The sequence below is a fragment of the Coregonus lavaretus genome (genome assembly GCF_964263955.1).
Source record: "Coregonus lavaretus genome assembly, chromosome: 21".
Taxonomy (NCBI): Eukaryota; Metazoa; Chordata; class Actinopteri; order Salmoniformes; family Salmonidae; genus Coregonus; species Coregonus lavaretus.
Window position 1 is genome coordinate 11,427,541 of NC_140008.1, and position 19,694 is coordinate 11,447,234.

The following is a 19,694-nucleotide window of genomic DNA, read 5'->3' on the forward strand; positions in this document are numbered from 1 at the left end:
ATTACTGCCACACCTGTTCTCAATCAAGGAATCACTTAAATAGGACCTGCCTGACAAAGTGAAGTAGACCAAAAGATCCTCAAAAGCTAGACATTATGCAGAGATCCAAAGAAATTCAGGAACAAATGAGAAAGAAAGTAATTGAGATCCATCAGTCTGGAAAAGGTTATAAAGCCATTTCTAAAGCTTTGGGACTCCAGCGAACCACAGTGAGAGCCATTATCCACAAATGGCGAAAACATGGAACAGTGGTGAACCTTCCCAGGAGTGGCCGGCCGACCAAAATTACCCCAAGAGCGCAGCGACGACTCATCCCAGAGGTCACAAAGAACCCCACAACAACATCCAAAGAGCTGCAGGCCTCACTTGCCTCAGGTAAGGTCAGTGTTAATGACTCCACCATAAGAAAGAGACTGGGCAAAAATGGCCTGCATGGCAGAGTTCCAAGACGAAAACCACTGCTGAGCAAAAATAACATTAAGGCTCGTCTCATTTTTGCCAGAAAACATCTTGATGATCCCCAAGACCTTTGGGAAAATACTCTGTGGACTGACGAGACAAAAGTTGATGTCACAGAATCAGCCGAGGCTGCTCCTCCTCCTTGCTCGGGCAGGTTTCGGCGTTCGGCGTCCCCGGAGTACTAGCTGCCACCGATCTATGTTTCGGTGTTTGACTTGTTTTGTCCTGATTGTGTACACCTGTTCCCCATTATGTTGTATTGTTTCCCCTATTTAACCCTCTGTCGTGCATTGTGTGTTGTGTGTTATTGTATTCGTCTACGGCAGTGTTAGTGTGCGGGTTGTTTTCCTCCTTGTATGGAGATGGTTTTCTTCTCTGGTTACTTTCAAGTAAACTACGTTTCCAAGCTCTGTGTCCTGCGTTTGACTTCGCATACCGCATTTCACTGTCGCCATCTGACAGAATAACACACCTTCCGATGGAGTCAGCAGTATCGTCCACGCTCAGGGGAGCACTGGAGGAGCATGTAACCCAACAAGAGGCCGTGATCCAGCACCTAGGTACCACCATCCAAGGGGTGATGGACACCTTGAGGCGATGGGAGAGTGGAGGTTTGCCCACACCTCATCCTACGATACCACCACCATCAGCCATACCCATCGGTCCATCTCCGGAGTCCAGTAGGATTCAGCTCTCGCTCCCGAGGGCTTATGATGGCACCGCGGCCGGGTGTCAGGGTTTCCTACTCCAGCTTGAACTCTACCTAGCAACCATTCACCCGGCGCCCTCGGGATACGAGAGCGTATCCGCCCTCATCTCCTGTCTGTCCGGCAAGACGCTGGAATGGGCCAACGCCGAATGGGGTGGGATAGACGCCGCTACGGTCAGCTATGCGGAGTTCACCCACCGCTTCCAGGCAGTATTCGATCATCCCCCAGCACTTCCGAGCCGACCCCTATGGAGCTCGGGGGTGCTGGTGCTAGGGAGACCAGGAGGGAGACCAGGAGGGAGGCTGTCCCCTGCACCAACTGTGGCCACAGAGGACACACTGCTGGTCGGTGCTGGGGAGGGTCTCCTAGGAATCGAGGCAGTGGGCGACGCACTGATGAGTCATTCCAGGTGAGTAGGCACCCAACTCACCCAGAGCTCTCTGCTGATCATATGTGTATTAAAGTGGTGTTTCCCGAGGTTTCTCCTCACTCCCAGCATAAGGCGCTAGTAGATTCAGGCGCAGCTGGGAATATCATTGATCGCCAGTTCACCTATAAGTTAGGGATTCCTATCGTACCTGTTGATGTGCCCTTCCCCATTCATGCCCTAGATAGCCGCCCGTTGGGGTCTGGGTTGATTAGGGAGGTCACGGCGCCTCTCCGGATGAAAACGCAGGAGGGTCATGAGGAGATAGTACGTTTGTATTTGATTGATTCTCCTGCGTTTCCCGTGGTGTTGGGGCTTCCCTGGTTAACAGCTCATGACCCCAACATTTCATGGCAGCAGAGAGCTCTCCAGGGATGGTCTGATCAGTGTACTGGGCAGTGTGTAGGCGTTTCCGTAGGGGCAACGACGGTGGAAAGCCCGACCAAGTTCCCGCCTTGCATATTCCACCTGAGTATGCCGATTTGGCTCTCGCCTTCAGTAAAAAGAAGGCGACTCAATTACCACCTCATCGACAGGGGGATTGTGCGATAGACCTCCAGGTAGGCGCTGCGCTTCCACGTAGTCACGTGTATCCTCTGTCTCAGGAGGAGACGGCCGCTATGGAAACCTACGTCACCGAATCTTTGAGACAGGGTTACATACGGCCGTCTACTTCCCCTGCTTCCTCAAGTTTCTTTTTTGTGAAGAAGAAGGATGGGGGTTTACGCCCGTGTATTGATTACCGTGGTCAATAATCAGATCACCATCAAATACAGCTATCCTCTCCCTCTGATTGCTAGTATGACGGAGTCATTACACGGTGCGCGATTCTTCACAAAATTGGATCTTAGGAGCGCGTACAACCTGGTGCGCATTAGGGAGGGAGATGAGTGGAAGACAGCATTTAGTACCACCTAGGGTCACTATGGAGTACCTCGTCATGCCATACGGGTTAATGAATGCTCCTTCAGTCTTCCAATCATTTGTGGACGAGATTTTCCGGGACTTGCATGGACAGGGTGTTGTGGTATATATTGATGACATTCTAATATATTCCGCTACACGAGCCAATCATGTGTCCCTGGTGCGTCGAGTGCTTGGTAGACTGTTGGAGCATGACCTGTATGCGAAGGCGGAGAAATGTCTGTTCTTCCAGGAGTCCATCTCCTTTCTGGGACATCGGTTGTCCGCGTCAGGGGTAGAGATGGAGATTGACCGCGTTTCTGCCGTGCATAATTGGAAGACTCCCACCACGGTAAAGGAGATGCAGCGCTTCTTGGGTTTTGCCAATTACTACCGGAGGTTTATCCGGGGCTTTGGACAGGTAGCAGCTCCCATTACCTCTCTGCTAAAGGGGGGTCCGGTGCGCCTGCAGTGGTCAGCTGAGGCGGACAGAGCGTTTAAACGTCTGAAGGACCTGTTTACCTCGGCTCCGGTGCTGGCGCATCCGGCCCTCTCTTTGGCATTCCAGGTGGAGGTGGACGCTTCCGAGGCTGGGATCGGCGCTGTGCTGTCTCAGTGCTCGGGTACGCCACCTAAACTCCGCCCCTGTGCTTTCTATTCTAAGAAGCTCAGTCCGGCGGAGCGCAATTATGACGTGGGGGATAGGGAGCTGCTGGCTGTGGTTCAAGCCCTGAAGGTGTGGAGACATTGGCTTGAGGGGGCTAAACACCCTTTTCTCATTCTGACTGACCATCGTAACCTGGAGTACATCCGGGCAGCGAGGAGGCTGAATCCTCGCCAGGCAAGGTGGTCAATGTTTCTTTCCCGTTTTGTATTTAAGCTCACCTATATACCAGGTTCCCAGAACGCTAAGGCAGACGCCCTGTCCCGACTATATGACACAGAGGAGAGGTCCATTGAGCCCACTCCCATACTCCCAGAGTCTTGCTTAGTGGCACCGGTGGTGTGGGAGGTGGATGCGGAAATCGAGCGGGCGTTATGTTCCGACCCTACTCCTCCACAGTGTCCAGAGGGTCGGAGGTACGTGCCGCTCGAGGTTCGCGACCGTTTGATATACTGGGCTCACACGTCACCCTCCTCTGGTCATCCGGGTATTGGTCGGACAGTGCACTGCCTTAGTGAGAAGTACTGGTGGCCAACCTTAGCTAAGGACGTGAGGGTTTATGTTTCCTCCTGCTCTGTGTGCGCCCAGTGTACGGCACCTAGACACCTGCCCAGGGGGAAGTTACAACCCCTACCCGTTCCACAACGGCCGTGGTCTCACCTATTGGTAGATTTTGTCACGGACCTTCCCCCCTCCCAGGGGAACACTACGATCTTGGTCGTTGTGGAACGGTTTTCTAAAGCCTGCCGTCTCATTCCCCTGCCAGGTCTCCCTACTGCCCTACAATCTGCTGAGGCCCTGTTTACACATGTCTTCCAGCACTATGGGGTGCCTGAGGATATAGTGTCTAATCGGGGTCCCCAGTTCACCTCTAGAGTCTGGAGGGCATTTATGGAACGTCTGGGGGTCTCGATTAGCCTTACCTCAGGTTTTCACCCCGAGAGTAATGGGCAGGTGGAGAGAGTTAACCATGATGTGGGTAGGTTTCTGAGGTCATATTGCCAGGACCGGCAAGAGGAGTGGTCGGGATATATTTCCTGGGCAGAGATAGCCCAAAACTCCCCCCGCCATTCGTCCACTAACCTTACGCCTTTCCAGTGTGTGTTAGGGTATCAGCCGGTTCTGGCATCTTGGCATCAGAGCCAGACCGAAGCCCCTGCGGTGGACGAGTGGTTTCGGCGCTCGGAAGAAACTTGGAACGCTGCGCACGTCCATCTGCAGCGGGCCATCAGGCGTCAAAAGGCGAGCGCCGATCGCCACCGCAGTGAGGCTCCGGTGTATGCACCGGGAGACCGGGTCTGGCTCTCGACCCGAAACCTGCCCCTTCGCCTGCCCTGCCGGAAGCTGGGTCGGCGGTTTGTGGGGCCCTTTAAAGTCCTGAGGAGATTGAACGAGGTATGTTATAGGTTACAACTGCCCAGGTATTATCGCATTAACCCCTCGTTCCATGTGTCTCTCCTCAGGCCGGTGGTGGCTGGTCCACTCCAGGAGAATGAGGTACGAGAGGCTCCTCCGCCCCCGTTGGACATCGAAGGGGCTCCGGCGTACTCAGTCCGTTCCATCTTGGATTCGAGGCGTCGGACGGAGGGCCTGCAGTATCTCGTGGAGTGGGAGGGGTACGGTCCGGAGGAACGGTGCTGGGTCCCCAGGAGGGACATTCTAGATCCCTCCATGTTGAGGGACTTCCACCGGAGTCATCTGACTCGCCCTGCTCCGCGTCCTCCTGGCCGTCCCCGAGGCCGGGGTCGGCGCACGGCTGGGGCCGCGCGTCAAGGGGGGGGGGGGTACTGTCACAGAATCAGCCGAGGCTGCTCCTCCTCCATGCTCGGGCAGGTTTCGCCGTTCGTCGTCCCCGGAGTACTAGCTGCCACCAATCTATGTTTCGGTGTTTGACTTGTTTTGTCTTGATTGTGTACACCTGTTCCCCATTATGTTGTATTGTTTCCCCTATTTAAACCTCTGTCGTGCATTGTGTGTTGTGTGTAATTGTATTCGTCTACGGCAGTGTTAGTGTGCGGGTTGTTTTCCTCCTTGTATGGAGATGGTTTTCTTCTCTGGTTACTTTCAAGTAAAGTACGTTTCCAGTAAGCTCTGTGTCCTGCGTTTGACTTCGCCTACCGCATTTCACCGTCGCCATCTGACAGTTGAACTTTTTGGAAGGTGTGTGTCCCATTACATCTGGCGTAAAAGTAACACTGCATTTCAGAAAAAGAACATCATACCAACAGTAAAATATGGTGGTGGTAGTGTGATGGTCTGGGCCTGTTTTGCTGCTTCAGGACCTGGAAGACTTGCTGTGATAAATGGAACCATGAATTCTGCTGTCTACCAAAAAATCCTGAAGGAGAATGTCCGGCCATCTGTTCATGACCTCAAGCTGAATCGAACTTTGGTTCTGCAGCAGGACAATGATCCAAAAACACACTAGCAAGTCCACCTCTGAATAGCTGAAGAAAAACAAAATGAAGACATTGGAGTGGCCTAGTCAAAGTCCTGACCTGAATCCTATTGAGATGCTGTGGCATGACCTTAAAAAGGCAGTTCATGCTCGAAAATCCTCCAGTGTGACTGAATTACAACAATTCTGCAAAGATGAGTGGGCCAAAATTCCTCCACAGTGTTGTAAAAGACTCATTGCAAGTTATCGCAAACGCTTGATTGCAGTTGTTGCTGCTAAGGGTGGCCCAACCAGTTATTAGGTTGTAGAGGGCAATCACTTTTTCACACAGGGCCATGTGGGTTTGGATTTTGTTTTCCCTTAATAATAACAACCTTCATTTCAAAACTGCATTTTGTGTTTACTTGTGTTATCTTTGACTAATATTTAAATTTGTTTGATCTGAAACATTTAAGTGTGACAAACATGCAAACATATAAGAAATCAGGAAGGCGGCAAACACTTTTTCACACCACTGTAGGTGTGCCAAGCTTGCACCGTCATACCCAAGAAGACTTGAGGCTGTAATCGCTGCCAAAGGTGCTTCAACAAAGTACTGAGTAAAGGGTCTGAATACTTATGTAAATCTGATATTTCCGTTTTTTTTATTTTTATAAATATATATATTATATATATTATTTCTAAAAACCTGTTTTTGCTTTGTCATTATGTGGTATTGTGTGTAGATTGATGAGGATAAAAACAGTTTAATCCATTTTAGAATAAGGCTGTAATGCAACAAAATGTGGAAAAAGTCAATGGGTCTGAAAACTTTCGAATGGGTTCTGGCTCTGTGTTCACCATCGATTCACTCAACCAGCATTGCTCTTTGAATAGCCTCTCTATCAATATTGCAATCAGGTTTTTGCCCATCTTTAATTCATAGGGGATTATGTAAGGGATAAACCCCAACGTTCTGTACATCACCTTGGAAATAATGGACGACGCAGCGGGACGAGGCGGAGCCGAGCTCATACTTTCACATGCAAATTTGTTTTGTGGCAAATTGATGCGGCAAATTTGTGGCGACTTGTGAACTTCTGGCAAACAATTCAGGGAAACTTATGGCGAACATTCTACTGTTTGCTGCTCATTTGCTGCCAACTCAGTATGAATATGCAAATTAGATCAGGTTTTGGTTACTGTGTGTTAACAACATTGAAATGTATCTACATAAACCAAATAATATATATAACTTTAAATTAACTTGCTTCTCATAGAGAAAACTAAACATACTAAATGTACAAAATATACTAAACAACATGTATTCAATGTCTTAACAGATACAAATAAATTAAATACAACTTGGATTTATAATGGCACCGGAGGAGATGGCTGCCGTTTTACAGGCTCCTAACCAATTGGGCTATTGTGTGTTTTTTCACGTTATTTGTAACCAGTGGCGGCTCCTGAAAAAATTCTCAGGAGGGGCAATTTTTCTGATGATTTAGGTGACCTACACACATTTTAAAAAAGATATGTCCAGCAACAACATGAAGACAGGGGCAGCATATAAGTCAATACCAGAAGCATTTATTGACTGATCTGGGGAGATGGATTCCAGTTTCTGTGACAGATTATAAATAATCTCTGATGCCTTTGTTATATTAGCTTTTGGTTGAATGTACTGTCGTAGTAAATATATAATGTTATAGCTTGGTCTGACTAAAATCTTGTGCATGACCCATTTTGTGTTGGGCGTTTGTTTCTGTTCCTATCCTATAACAATGGACAAAAGAGTCCTATCTTGTCAGCCTTGTCAGCAGGTGGCCAAGGAGTGGTGATCCTAGCTGACCTAAGACAGGACACTTTTACTTTACTCGCGTGCACGAACGAGTCCGTGCACGCGATTCCAGATATCTTTACCTCTGAATAAACTGCCTTTATTATACCATATCCACCCTGTCCAAAGTCTCTACTTGGTCTCAGTTCTCCAGTAAACTTGTGATTATCAACAGTACACAACGGTAACAAACAATTGGGGGAACTCACGGGGCAGATAGTAACCACTTAAAAGGAAGCGATTCCCAAACCTTCCATAACAAAGCCATCACCTACAGAGAGATGAACTTGGAGAAGAGTCCCCTAAGTAAGCTTGTCCTGGGCCTCTGTTCACAAACACAAACAGACCCCACACAGCCCCAGGACAACAACAACAACAACAACAACAACAACACAATTAGACCCAACCAAATCATGAGAAAACAAAAAGAGAATTACTTGACACATTGGAAAGAACAAACAAAAAAACAGAGCAAACTAGAATGCTATTTGGCCCTAAACAGAGAGTACACAGTGGCAGAATACCTGACCACTGTGACTGACCCAAACTTAAGGAAAGCTTTGACTATGTACAGACTCAGTGACCATAGCCTTGCTATTGAGAAAGGCCGCCGTAGGCAGACCTGGCTCTCAAGAGAAGACAGGCTATGTGCACACTGCCCACAAAATGAGGTGGAAACTGAGCTGCACTTCCTAACCTCCTGCCAAATGTATGACCATATTAGAGACACATATTTCCCTCAGATTACAGCGATCCACAAAGAATTCGAAAACAAACCCAATTTTGATAAACTCCCTTATCTACTGGGTGAAAAACCACAGTGTGCCATCACAGCTGCAAGATTTGTGACCTGTTGCCACAAGAAAAGGGCAACCAGTGAAGAACAAACACCATTGTAAATACAACCCATATTTATGTTTATTTATTTTCCCATTTGTACTTTAACTATTTGCACATTGTAACAACACTGTATATATACATAATATGACATTTGAAATGTCTTTATTCTTTTGAAACTTCTGAGTGTAATGTTTACTGTTAATATTTATTGTTTATTTCACTTTTGTTTACTATCTACTTCCCTTGCTTTGGCAATGTTAACACACGTTTCCCATGCCAATAAAGCCCTTAAATTGAATTGAATTGATAGTAAGGTCGCAATGACACAGAAAGCAGTTCAATGTCGGGGTACAGAGTCGCTCTCTTACCAGGATCGCGGTCCGCTCTGACCAGGGTGAAGGTGGCCGGCTCCACTTCTCTGTCCGGGACTCTGTCATCCAGCCAAGTCTCCCAGCTGTATTGGGATTACAGCTGCCTGCAGCGTTTTCATTATTTAGTCCGTTCGTAGCGGGTATGTACACGATCAACAAGATCAGTCCAAAACCGAAAGATCAGTTCAAAGCAGAATGTTTGCAGAATGTTTGTAAACTAAGTCTACAAATTAAAAACATAAAATAACGCCACACTGCAGGTCACAACAGAGACGCTGCTAGCCGCCATTGTCTTAGTTACGTTCATGGTTACGTCACGTATGACGAAAGCGCGTAAGTGCATGCCCACAGACACCCATAGAGAATGTATTGAAAGCTTTGAAATTTGAAAAAAATAGATTTTACATGACAGGCTATGAGAGACTTCTGGGCGATTTTCAACTTGACTGAAATCGCCCCAAAAACGGGCGGGGCCATTTGAAGCACGACTTTAGCCTGATTTGATATTTAGTGGCTGGCAGATCAGACGTGAACACTGATAACTACTGTTGCCGTGATATAATTGATTAGAAAAAAAATCCCTTCCTTTTCCCGTTTGGCAGTGCGTCGCCCATATCGCCCTATTGAACACACCGCCCATGTTTGTAACACATTTTCTTCTCCTTTTTTTTTTTTACATAGGGGGTAGATCAGCTTTAATATTGCAGATAGATTGTAACTTCCATAAATGTAATTGTCTGCATCACTTCCAATCCCCCATATGTGTTTTTTTTCTCGCAAATATATATATATATATATATACAGTGAGGGGAAAAAAGTATTTGATCCCCTGCTGAATGTGTATGTTTGCCCACTGACAAAGACATGATCAGTCTATAATTTTAATGGTAGGTTTATTTGAACAGTGAGAGATAGAATAACAACAAAACAATCCAGAAAAATGCATGTCAAAAATAATATAAATTGATTTGCATTTTAATGAGGGAAATAAGTATTTGACCCCTCTGCAAAACATGACTTAGTACTTGGTGGCAAAACCCTTGTTTTTGGATTTCACAGAGGTCAAACGTTTCTTGTAGTTGGCCGCCAAGTTTGCACACATCTCAGGAGGGATTTTGTCCCACTCTTCTTTGCAGATCTTCTCCAAGTCATTAAGGTTTTGAGGCTGACGTTTGGCAACTCGAACCTTCAGCTCCCTCCACAGATTGTCTATGGGATTAAGGTCTGGAGACTGGCTAGGCCACTCCAGGACCTTAATGTGCTTCTTCTTGAGCCACTCCTTTGTTGCCTTGGCCATGTGTTTTGGGTCGTTGTCATGCTGGAATACCCATCCACGACCCATTTTCAATGCCCTGGCTGAGGGAAGGAGGTTCTCACCCAGGATTTGACGGTACATGGCCCTGTCCATCGTCCCTTTCATGCGGTGAAGTTGTCCTGTCCCCTTAGTAGAAAAACACCCCCAAAGCATAATGTTTCCACCTCCATGTTTGACAGTGGGGTTGGTGTTCTTGGGGTCATTGGCAGCATTCCTCCTCCTTCAAACACGGCGAGTTGAGTTGATGCCAAAGAGCTTGATTTTGGTCTCATCTGACCACAACACTTTCACCCAGTTCTCCTCTGAATCATTCAGATGTTCATTGCCAAACTTCAGACGGGCCTGTATATGTGCTTTCCTGAGCAGGGGGACCTTGCGGGCTTTGCAGGATTTCAGTCCTTCACGGCGTAGTGTGTTACCAATTGTTTTCTTGGTGACTATGGGCCCAGCTGCCATGAGATCATTGACAAGATCCCCCCATATAGTTCTGGGCTGATTCCTCACTATTCTCATGATCATTGCAACTCCACGAGATGAGATCTTGTATGGAGCCCCAGGCCGAGGGAGATTGACAGTTCTTTTGTGTTTCTTCCATTTGCGAATAATCGCACCAACTGTTGTCACCTTCTCACCAAGCTGCTTGGCGATGGTCTTGTAGCCCATTGCAGCCTTGTGTAGGTCTACAATCTTGTCCCTGACATCCTTGGAGAGCTCTTTGGTCTTGGCCATGGTGGAGAGTTTGGAATCTGATTGATTGATTGCTTCTGTGGACAGGTGTCTTTTATACAGGTAACAAACTGAGATTAGGAGCACTCCCTTTAAGAGTGTGCTCCTAATCTCAGCTCGTTACCTGTATAAAAGACACCTGGGAGCCAGAAATCTTTCTGATTGAGAGGGGGTCAAATACTTATTTCCCTCATTAAAATGCAAATTAATTTATAACATTTTTGACATGTGTTTTTCTGGATTTTTGGTTGTTATTCTGTCTCTCACTGTTCAAATAAACCTACCATTAAAATTATAGACTGATCATTTCTTTGTCAGTGGGCAAACGTACAAAATCAGCAGGGGATCAAATACTTGTTTCCCTCACTGTATATATATATATATATATATATATATATATATATATGTATTTATATGTATGTATGTGTATATGTATGTGTATGTATGTATATGTACAGTATACATATCCTTTAAAAAATATATATTTCCCTTTATTACTTTCCAACCCCACCACCCCTTCCCTAATTGGAGTAAACTAGTGAACAACAACGCTTAGGCCTCTACTTCCAGCTTATACATACTATATACATTTTATGGACACAGTCAATTTTACAATAATTATATTTTGTTTGTTTTTACTCCTGAACTTCCTCTACCCTCAACCTCTCCGATCATTTTCATGATGTCCATCCGGTTTGCTTCTATATGCCATATCTTTCTAACTGTGCTCTTTCACAAAAGCTCTCAACCTATAACCTTTATACTTATTATGGCTTTATATTAGTTATTGTTGTTAGTTGTTATTAGTCCCACCCTTCAGCTCCATTCAACACCTCCCATCTATCTCTTTACACCATCCATATTGGATTTCTATTTGCCATATATTTTTCAACTGTACTGTGATATTTCACAAAAGTTCTGAACCTTTCTATTCTCATTGTTTCTACATATTTTAAATTGAAAATAAACATTTTTGCTAAAAGTATTATTATATTATTGATCGATTGACTATGACTTTTCAGATCACCCAGTAGTGCTATCTGCAGGGTTAGCTCCAGGTAAATATTGCAATCCTTCAGCCATTCCTGACCAAAGACAAGCTACAAATGGACAATATCAAAACAAATGACCTAATGATTCTGTCTCTTCGCAGCAAAATCTGCAGAGCTGGGAAGATTGTACCCCCCATATTATTAACATTATATTGGTAGCAAGAATTTTGTATAATATTTTAAATAGAAAAATGCGAAGTTTTGAATCCGGCATCGTTTTGCGTATCAGTTCATAAACACTATACCATGGAATCGGTACGTCAAAAATCTCTTCCCAACTATTTTGCAATCTATATGGGACAGCTGTCAATCCTTTGGTCCTTAAATGAAACTGGTATACTTTTTTATTTATCACAATTTTCTTTAACCAATTATGTTCTTTAATGCAGGGCCGACAGACAAGTTCCTTACCTTTTCCCCCTTCCACTTTCCTCTTCCATTTTTGCGGTAATGCTGCAATTATTTGGTTGTAATTTTGGGTAGAGCAGACATTTCCATTTGTTTTTGTTAGCTGCATGTGCGACATAACTCCACCAGTCCTACCTATGTTATCATTTACGAAGATTATACCTTTTTAAAACATGTTTTTTTATCAATTAGAATATTTGAGTTTAATCACAATATTTGTTGCATTATTTGTTTTGTTGTTTCTGGAGGAATAAATTGAAATTGCAACCAACTTTCTATGGCTTGTTTTAGAAATAGTGATATTTGGGAGATTATTTCCTTTTCAAATAACTGAAAGTGAGAGGTTGTAATCTGAATAAAGAAAAAAATGCCATTATTGAGCATGGGGTGAGACAATCTTACTAATTTGCTAGAGAACCAGTTCGGATTTAAGTATAACTTTTGTATGACTGAAGCTTTTAGTGATAGGTCTAATGCTTTAATATTTAATAATTTATGTCCTCCGAATTCATATTAATTATATAAATAGGCCTGTTTAATTTTGTCTGGCTTGCCATTCCAAATAAAATGGAATATTTTTTTTCTCATATAATAAAAAAAAAAAAAACTTTTCGCTAGGCGTAGGCAAGACCATAAGCAAATAGGTAAACTGGGATAATACTAAAGAGTTAAATCAGGGCGATTTTTCCACAAATAGACAGGTATTTTACCTTTCCATGGTAGAAAGATCTTTATCTATTTTTGCTAACTTTCTATTAATATTTAATGAAGTGAGATCATTTATTTCATTTGGGATATGTATTCCGAATATATCCACATCACCATCAGACCATTTTATTGGTAAACTACATGGTAATGTAATTTTTTTATTTTTTAGTGATCCAATATGTAATATAGTACATTTAGCATAATTTGGTTGCAATCCAGAAAGGTTAGAAAATGTATCTAGATCCTCTATGAGGCTGTGGAGGGATTCAAGTTGTGGATTTAAAAGAAAACATGAATCATCAGCGTACCATGACACCTTTGTTTTTAAGCCCTGGATTTCTAATCCCTTGATATTATTGTTGGATCGGATTTTAATAGCTAACATCGCAATGGCCATAATAAATAGATATGCCGATAGTGGACATCCTTGTTTTACTCCTATTGACAGTTTAAAACTTTTGGAGAAATATACATTATTTACTATTTTACACCTAGGGTTACTATACATGATTTTAACCCATTTTATAAGAGATTCTCCAAAATTAAAATGCTCCAGCCATTTATATATAAACTCCAGTCGTACTTTATCAAATGCCTTTTCAAAGTCAGCTATGAATAGCAGGCCTAGTTTCCCAGATTTTTCATAGTGTTCTATTTTTTCCAGTACTTGCCTTATATTATCTCCAATGTATCGTCCATGTAAAAAACCTGTCTAATTAGAATGAATATTGACCAACAATACCGTTTTAATTCTATGCGCTATACATTTTGCTAGAATTTTTGCATCACAACACTGAAGTGTAAGGGGCCTCCAATTATTTTAATGGACTGGATCTTTATATTTCCCACTTGTATCCTGTTTCAGTAATAATGAAATCAGACCTTCTTCTTGCGTGTCTGATAATCTACCATTTACATAGGAGTGATTAAAACATGCTAATAACGGTCCTCTGAGTATATCAAAAAATGTTTGGTATACCTCGACTGGTATGCCATCCAACCCTGGAGTTTTCCCGGACTTAAAGTCTTTAATTCCATCCAGAAGTTCCTCCTCTGTAATTTCACCTTCACATGAGTATTTCTGTTTGGCTGTTAATTTTACATTATCAATAGAAAAAAAATCCCTACAATTAGCTTCAGTTAGAGGAGATGGAGGTGACTGAAACAAAAACATATGCTTAAAGAACTTTGATTCCTCCTTCAAAATATAATTTGGTGAATCATGGGTGACTCCGTCATTTGTAACCAGTTTCAGTAAATTATTTTTGGTAACATTTCTATGTTGAAGATTAAAAAATAATTTGATGCATTTTTCCCCATATTCCATCCAGTTTGCTTTATTTTTTAAATATATTACACTTGATCTTTCTTGAATAAGTTTCTCCATTTCTTTTTGTTTTATTCTGAGCCTCAATGTTACAGTTTTTATTGCTATCTATCTGTTCTGTTAGACCTTCTATTTCCTTTGTTAGTATGGACTCTTTTGACCTAAATTGCTTTTGCTTTCGAGATGAGTACTGAATTGCATGGCCTTTAAAGGCACATTTAAAAGTGTCCCATACAATAAGGGGATTTGCTATGTTATGTCGGGAAAAAATATGTTATAAATTACTCTGTCCTAGTTAAAAACAAGTTATCATCCAATAGGCTTTGATTAAATTTCCAATATCCTCGCCCACGTGGAAATTCAGTAAGAGTAATGTATATGCCAATTATATGATGGTCCGACCGCATTCTGTCCCCAATCAACACTTTTTTTTTTACTTTTGGTGCCAACGAGAATGACATAAGAAAGAAGTCAAAGAAACTAGCTTGATTGAGTCTCCGCTATGTATATCTCACTAGGTCAGGATATTTAAGCCTCCATATATCTACTAGTTCTAATGTATCCATGACATTCATGATTTCCTTAAGAGCATGAGGGTGATAGTTTGTAGTGTGATTTCCTTTACGGTTTATTGAGCTATTTAAAACAGTATTATAATCTCCCACCATAATAATAGAGTCTTGTATTGCTTGCAGGGTTGTTCATTTATTATATATTGTCATGAGCCTCTCACTCCACCGGGTTGCCACCTTAATTTTCTTCCACTCTGCTCACCACTCTCTCTACTCAGCCTAACTAGCTCCACCTGTCCCTGCTCTGCTCTGCTCTAATTACTCTGCCAGCTGCGCTGCATTACCCACTACCTCTCCCAGTATTTAAGGCCCTGTCTTTCAGCTCTCCGGTGTCAGATCGTCTGCAAAGCTCACACCCGGAACCTGTTTGCTCGCGCTTCTGGCTCACCCTGGTTTTGTGACCCTGGACCTGCCTGATTTTTGGATACTCTTCTGCCCCAGGAGATCCAGACCTGCTTCTGCCATAACGACTCCTGACTACTCTTCAATCCCGGTAACTCTGACCAGCCTTCTGCCTTGCTACTACGTATTTTGGATTTCCCTTGAACTGTACTGCTGCCTTGTTTCATTCCGCCCTGTTGTGTCTGTGTCTCCCCCCCCCAGGACTTCTGGACCACCCACCACCGGCTTCATAGGACGCATCGCTGCCACTGGGGGGGGCACAGACCCAGCACATTGGACGGGATCCCTGTTACCCCTGGAGCCTTCATTCACTCCCTACTTCCCTTTTCCCTTAAGTTTAATAAACTTTCTGGTGTGACGCAATTGTGGTCCTCTGGTCGTCTGTCTGAACCGTGACAGTACGATCTGACCATTATGGACTCAGCGCACACTTTCCCCGACATGGAAACCGATGAGCATGAGCAGCAGTTCCAGCAGCAGCAACAACAACTCGCCATGATCATTCAACTCCTCACCAACCTTACCCCAGCCAGTCTGCCCACCAGCCCTGCCCCCGAGTTACCTGCCCCGGTCATTGCAGCCGCTGCTCCGGAACCCAAGATTGGAAACCCCGAGCGGTTCAACGGCGATTCAACCCAGGTCCGGCCATTCCTGACTAGCTGCCGACTTCAGTTCTCCTTGCAGCCAAGGACCTTCGCCACGGAGGGGGCTAAAGTTGGGTATGCCATCACTCACCTGACGGGCCGAGCTCGACTCTGGGGAACAGCAGAGTTCGAACGTCAAACCCCCGCATGTGCAACCTTCGACCTGTTTGCTGAGGAGATGCTGAAGGTGTTTGACCTGGATTCACCAACCGCAGAGGCGTCTCGTGAACTGTTCAGTATTCGACAAGGCAGACGTACAGTCGCAGACCATTCCATCGACTTCCGAACCCTGGCTAGACGAAGTTCTTGGAACACACCATCGTTGGTGGACGCGTTCTTCCATAGTTTGGCTGACTATATCAAGGACGAGTTGGTCTCCCATGAACTGCCTTCCACTCTTGATGAAGCCATCGCACTGACTGTCAGGATCGACAGAAGGATACAGACCCGTCGTCGTGAGAGGGGGCGCCAAGGTCCACCTACTACCGGCATTCGGAGAGATCCGACTGGGCTCCTGTCATCTACTGCCACTCACCCAGGTCAGCTTGATCAGTCTGAGCCTATGGAGATTGGGCGAGCCTCTCTCACTCCTGCAGAGCGCCAGCGCCGCTTCACCTCAAACCTCTGCCTCTATTGTGGAGGTGATGGACATCGTGTGGTAACCTGCCCTTTAAAGGGCCGAAGCTCACCGGGCATAGGGGGAGTCCGGTTGAGTTCAATGACCATCCAGTCCTCCGACCGCAAACCCCTGCTGCAAGTTCACCTCCGCCTCTCTGACTCAACTCACACCCTGGCTGCTCTGGTGGATTCTGGCGCCGAAGCCAACATAATGGACATCAAGCTGGCACGCCAACTGGGACTGGAGAACCTCCGTTTGACACCTCCTATTCCTGCCCGGGCACTGGACGGACACCTACTCGGATCGGTCACTCATGTCACGGCCCCGGTCTCGATGGGTCTGTCCGGAAACCATCAAGAAACTATCCAGTTTCACCTGCTCCCCTCTCCAGGCCAACCCCTCATCCTGGGTTACCCATGGCTCCGCCGGCACAACCCTCAGCTCGACTGGGTGACCGGGGTGATCAGGGAGTGGGGAGAGGACTGCCACCGAACCTGCCTGCTTGCTGCCGCACTACCCCCTCGGCCAGTACCTACTAACTCCGCTCCTGACCTCTCCAATGTCCCAGAATGCTACCATGGTCTCAGAGAGGTGTTTAACAAAGCAAGAGCCACATCTCTGCCCCCTCACCGACCGTACGACTGTGCCATCGACCTCCTCCCTGGAACAGCCCCTCCAAAGGGTCGTCTTTATTCGTTGTCTGCTCCTGAAAGAAAGTCCATGGAGGACTACATCAATGGCTCTCTGTCCGCAGGATTAATCCGTTCATCTTCATCTCCTGCTGGTGCTGGCTTCTTCTTTGTGGGGAAGAAGGACGGATCTCTTCGCCCCTGCATCGACTACAGGGGACTCAACGACATCACAGTGAAGAACCGTTACCCTCTGCCTCTGCTCACCTCTGCTTTTGAGTTGCTCCAGGGAGCCACTGTTTTTACCAAGTTGGATCTCAGAAACGCTTACCACCTAGTGCGGATCCGGGAGGGAGATGAATGGAAAACCGCATTCAATACACCAACAGGCCACTACGAGTATCTGGTTATGCCTTTTGGCCTCACCAATGCTCCTGCTGTGTTCCAGGCTCTAGTGAATGATGTACTGCGGGACATGTTAAACAAGTTTGTCTTCGTTTACCTGGATGACATCTTAATCTACTCCAGAAACCTGTCTGAACACACCCGCCATGTCCAGCAAGTCCTTCATCGTCTTCTGGAGAATTCCCTCTACGCCAAGGCAGAGAAATGTGAGTTTCACGTCAAGACAGTGGCCTTCCTGGGGTACATAGTGGCAGAGGGAAGTATCCAAATGGATCCTGCCAAAGTATCAGCAGTCACTTCATGGCCAGTTCCGGAGAACAGAAAGAAGCTGCAACAGTTTCTGGGGTTTGCTAACTTCTATAGAAAGTTTATCCGGAACTACAGTACCGTTGCTGCCCCTCTCACTGCTCTAACCAGCACCAAGCAACCCTTCACCTGGACCCCAGCAGCCGACAAAGCCTTCAGTACCCTCAAGGTGAGGTTCACCTCCGCTCCCATCCTCCAGATGCCTGATGTGGACCGGCAATTCATTGTGGAGGTGGACGCCTCGGATGTGGGAGTTGGTGCTGTGATTTCTCAGTGGGCTGCGGAGGATAGGAAGCTCCATCCCTGTGCCTTTTTCTCACGTCGGTTGTCCCCCTCTGAGTGCAATTACGACATAGGGAACCGTGAGCTGCTGGCTGTGAAGCTTGCCTTGGAGGAGTGGCGTCACTGGCTGGAGGGGTCCACCATTCCATTTCTCGTTTGGACCGATCATAAGAACTTGGAGTACATCCGCACGGCCAAACGGTTGAACTCCAGGCAGTCCCGCTGGGCCCTGTTCTTCACCAGGTTTAATTTCACTCTGTCATACCGGCCTGGATCACGCAACACCAAGCCAGACGCCCTCTCCCGTCAATTCCAGAAGGATGACACCCCCTCCAAGGACCCTGTGTCGATTCTGCCAAGTCCCTGCATCGTTGCAGCTCTGACCTGGGCTGTTGAGGAACAGGTGCTGGAGGCTCTCCGTAACCAGCCAGGTCCCAGCACTTGCCCAGCTGACCGCCTTTTTGTCCCCGAAGACCTGAGGTCCCAGGTCGTTCAGTGGGGACATGACTCCCGCCTAGCTTGTCACCCTGGCTCCACCCGCACTTACAACCTGCTCGCCCAGAGGTTCTGGTGGCCCTCTCTGAGAAAGGATGTACGGGAATTCGTCCAAGCCTGCCCCATCTGCAACCAACACAAGTCGTCCTGCCAGCCCCCAGCCGGATTGCTGCAGCCCCTGCCTGTGCCCAGACGTCCCTGGTCTCACATCGCCCTTGACTTTGTCACGGGGCTGCCCCCTTCAAGTGGCATGACCGTCATTCTCACCATAGTTGACCGTTTCAGCAAGATGGCACACTTCATTCCCCTCCCCAAGCTCCCAACCGCCAAGGAGACCGCCCAGGTGGTCCTGGAACACGTCTTCCGGATCCACGGACTGCCAAAGGATGTAGTTTCTGACCGTGGTCCACAATTCTCCTCCGCTTTTTGGAAGGAGTTCTGTCACCTGCTGGGAGCCACAGTCAGTCTGACTTCCGGATTCCATCCCCAATCCAATGGGCAGTCAGAGCGGGCTAATCAGGAGCTCGAGAAGGCACTGCGATGCATGACTTCACGCAACCCCCCCACTCCTGGTCGCAGCAATTGACATGGGTGGAGTACGCACACAATTCTCTGACCTGCTCTGCCATCGGTATGTCCCCTTTCCAATGTGTTTATGGATACCAGCCTCCTCTATTTGCCAGCCAGGAAGAGGAGGTTACTTGCCCATCTGCACTTGCTTTTGCCCGTCGATGTCGCCGCACCTGGTCACAAGCCCGAGCCACACTCCTCAGATCCGTTGCCAGCTACACTACCGGGGCCAACCGTCGGAGAATTCCTGCTCCCACCTACCATGTTGGTCAAAGGGTGTGGTTGTCATCGAAGAACCTGCCACTCAGGGTGGAGTCGCAGAAGCTGGCACCTCGGTTCATTGGCCCATTCCCTATCATAAGAGTGATTAGCCCAACTGCTGTCCGGCTCCAACTGCCTAATTCCCTGAGGGTGCACCCCACTTTCCATGTGTCTAAGATTAAGCCCATCCATGAGAGTCCGCTGGTCCCTGCTGCGCCTTGTCCTCCTCCTCCACGGCTCGTCGATGGTGGTCTGGTTTACACCGTCCGCCGCCTGCTTCGGTCCAGACGGAGGGGTAGGGGTCTCCAGTACCTCATTGACTGGGAGGGCTATGGACCTGAGGAAAGGACCTGGGTGCCAGCTAGTCGGATTGTGGATA

At 46.5% G+C, this 19,694-nt stretch overlaps 1 protein-coding gene across 1 annotated transcript in view; it reads left to right on the forward strand.

Annotated features, from left to right (window-relative positions):
• LOC311148752 (metabotropic glutamate receptor 8-like) overlaps nucleotides 1–19,694 on the forward strand; it is a gene marked incomplete at both ends in the record, with an annotated part of 113,621 nt that overhangs the window by 32,676 nt on the left and 61,251 nt on the right. The window lies entirely within an intron of this gene.